This window comes from Cyprinus carpio, chromosome A4 (genome assembly GCF_018340385.1).
Source record: "Cyprinus carpio isolate SPL01 chromosome A4, ASM1834038v1, whole genome shotgun sequence".
NCBI lineage: Eukaryota > Metazoa > Chordata > Actinopteri > Cypriniformes > Cyprinidae > Cyprinus > Cyprinus carpio.
The window spans coordinates 23,791,711-23,795,357 of NC_056575.1; positions in this window are offsets into that span (position 1 = coordinate 23,791,711).

The window sequence follows — 3,647 nt, forward strand, 5'->3', positions numbered from 1 at the left end:
TATATATATATATATATATATATATATATATATATATATATATATATATTTTTTTTTTTTATTATTATTACCACAAATATTATATTATTGTTGCTTTTGTTAAAATAACAAAAGATGGTCACAAGATAAATATTCAGATTTTTTCCCCCAGTATAGTCTGTTTTATTCAAACAATTATGAAATTTTTTGCATTTAGATACACAAGAACTTTGCCTGTTGAATATTAAAAACAACTGAACAAACAAAAAAATCTGGATCTCAATGTCTGCCATGCAAATTAACTGTTCCTGCTCATCTCCAGACTGGATCTCTGCACTTTCCCAAATTGCAGATTCAATTATTAGATCTGTCAGCATTAATATTTTTATAGTTAGAATTTTTTTTTTTTTTTTTTGTCAATTTGTGTGTCCCAACCAGACGTGATGCGACACAATAAACTGCATTCTCCGTGCAGTTTTTGTCCTAACCACCCGTGACAGCGACAAAGAAATCTAGGGTTTTTATTTCTGCGAAGAAGCTGGAAAGGAACAACATACAAAATATGACAGTGATAATCTTGGGTAATGATTATGTGCTTTATTCAATGTTAAATGTGTCTAATGTGAGTTTGAGTATTATTTTGCATTATCTTTATAGCCATAGTGAAAGCAACAATAGATATTTTACCTCAGATCTTAAAAATAAATTAGGCTAAAGCAAACTTACATTAAAACTGTGAACTCACTGCGAACCAACATCCATAACAAAGATGGTATCACTCACTCAAAACTGTTCAGTCTATTCAAATTTGAATCACCTATTGTCCACTTTTCTTTACTTCACACTTGCCATGTTTTTGCTGTCACATCATACTGTATATCTACACTGGACACGACAAACCATTGCAAATCATTTGAACTTTGTGTCAGCACATCATAAATAGAATGAGTCAGCAGTTTTCTGTCGGGGATTTGTCACGCCGCTCTGCGCCACATCCAGTGTAGACAGCATCACTGATTATAATAAGTTCTATTATTTTATTATTGCGTCTGGTGTAGACACAATGTAAGTTAATGTCACTTTCTGATGCTGCGTTTGAATTTTCATGCCACATTATTTGAAATTAGCACGGGCCAAATATTTGGGCCGCCTATTGAGGAACCCTGACATATAGTGAAGCCAAGGAAGTAAAGCGGAGCAGCCAGCAAAACAGGCATCCAAACGGAGGTTTAGACAAGACACAAAGCCCACTGTAATGCAAATTGCATGTTGGCTTACACCGGTAACGCGACTCACATGGCACAGAAACTGTTACGTGTTAAATGCATTCCCATGAAAACAGCTGACAGCATCCCACGAAGCTCCTCAGTCCACCCTTAAACAAAAAAATAAATAAACCCATGAAGCCCACAAACAGACCACAATGCAATCACTGCCAACAGCTCCTACCTTACAAACATCCACATACCCCACCGGAAGTAAGGTGACTCGCTACCTGAGGCAGAGAAGACGCACACACATAGCGACACTACAGCCCTTTTAATATGCCACAAAATGAGCCTAATAAAAAAATCACTCCCTTTCTTATTAATGGTTTACGTCCGAGGTAGACAGCATTGCTACATATGCACAATTGACAATACATAAATAACAATAAAACACATTTTACACAAGATACACCGTATATACATGGAATAGACAGTATATAAAGTTTACAAATGTTACAACCAAATGCAATCACAGTAGTCACAGTAATTGTCAGTATTACTCACAATAATAACACAGTGAAGTATAATGTCTATGTTGTTATAGGAAGCAGTTGATGCGTTGTAAAGTTTAGTGCAAATAGCTTGGCAGAGTGCTGAAAAGAGATGATTTAGCCTGCTTTGAGAATATGTATGGGCTGAGCAGTACAAAGACATTCTACAGTGCCGCAAGTTAAAGTTAGTGTATCTAATCTGTTAATAAAGTGCTGTGCAAGTGTAGGTGAGGTGTGGTGTTTATTTTTATTGGCTGGAGTTCAGCAGTCTGATGGCCTGCGAGAAGAAGCTGTCTCGCAGTCTGCTGATGCGTGTCCTGATACAGTGGTATCGTCTGCCTGATGGTAGCAGCGAAAGCAGTTTATGGCTCATGTGGCAGGAGTCTCTGATTATCTTTCGTGTTTTCCTCACACATCGCTGGGTGTAGATGTCATGGAGGCAAGGAAGCTCACCTCCAATGATGTAGTAGGCTGTCCGAACCACTCTCTGAAGGGCTTTGCGGTTGAGAGCAGTGTAGTTCCCGTACCAGGCAGTGATGTAGCCAGTCAGGATGCTCTCTACGGTACATCTGTAAAATTGCTTCACTTGCGTCCCGTCAGTGATGATGGGGGAGTGCTGACTGTTCTGTTTCCTGTAGTCCACCACTAGCTCCTTGGTCTTACAGATGTTCAGAGGGAGGTTATTAACGTGGCACTAGTATGTCAGTGTGCGCAACTCTTCTCTGTAGGCTGACTTGCCATTGTGTCATCTGTGAATTTGATGATGACGTTGGAGCTGTATGGCTACACAGTCATGTGTGTACAGGGAGTACAGGAGAGGACTGAGAACACAGACCTGTGGGGCACCGGTGTTGAGGGTCAGTGGGGAGGAGATGTTGCTGCCAACCACCTGTTGTCTGCCTATCAGGAATTCCAGGATCCAACTGCACAGAGAACTGTTTAGACCCAGACCCTGAAGTTTCACCACAAGCTTAGGGGGTATATGGTATTAAAAATGAGCAGTAGTCAACCAACATTGTTCTCACATATGTGTTCCTCTTGTCCAGTGCAGCGTCCAGAGTGAAGGCAATTGGACTTCCTTATGAAACTTTATGGTGTCTGTGTAAACATCGATGTCATCATCAGATGCATCCTGGAACATGTCCCAGTCAACATAATCAAAATAGCATCAGATTGGACCGAACAAAGCTGGATTGTCCTGAGGGCAGGTGTTTCCTGTTTCTGCTTCTGCCTGTAAGCAGATGTAATAATGACTGCTGTAAATACTCTTGACAGCCAAAAAGTTTGTTCCAGAAATGTGAGGTATTCCATATCAGGGGAACAAAGAGACTGGATAAGATGTTCATTCCTCCGATCACATCATGAGTTGCTGATCATGAAGCATACACCCCGTCCTTTGCTTTTCCCTGAGATGTCCCATATTCTGTCTGCTCGGTGCACTGAGAATCCTGAGGGTTTGATGGCAAAGTCTGGTACCTCCTGGGACATCCAGGTTTCTGTGAGGCAAATAATACAGCAGTCCCTCATCTCATGCTGAAAAGAGATCTGCACTCTCAGTTCGTAGAGTGTATTGTCCAGGGACTGGACGTTTGCCAGTAGGATACTGGCTAGCGGGTGTTGGTTTGCGCAGCATTTTAATCTGACAAGGATACCAGCTCTCTTTCCTCTCTTCTGGCTCGGTTTGCATTGTCGTGGTTGGGCTGCCCAAACAAACGCCTCCGATATGTTGTTTTAAACATTGAGTATGCATTGAGGAACTTAAGGTTCAGTTTGTGGTGAGCTACTACAGAACCGATATACAAAAGTGTCTGTCTGTCTGTTGTAAACAATAAGGCTGACAACATCCAAAAGAAGAAACATGAAAATAATGGACAAAACAAATTAAAGCTGCCAGGTTGAGTCGAAGCTC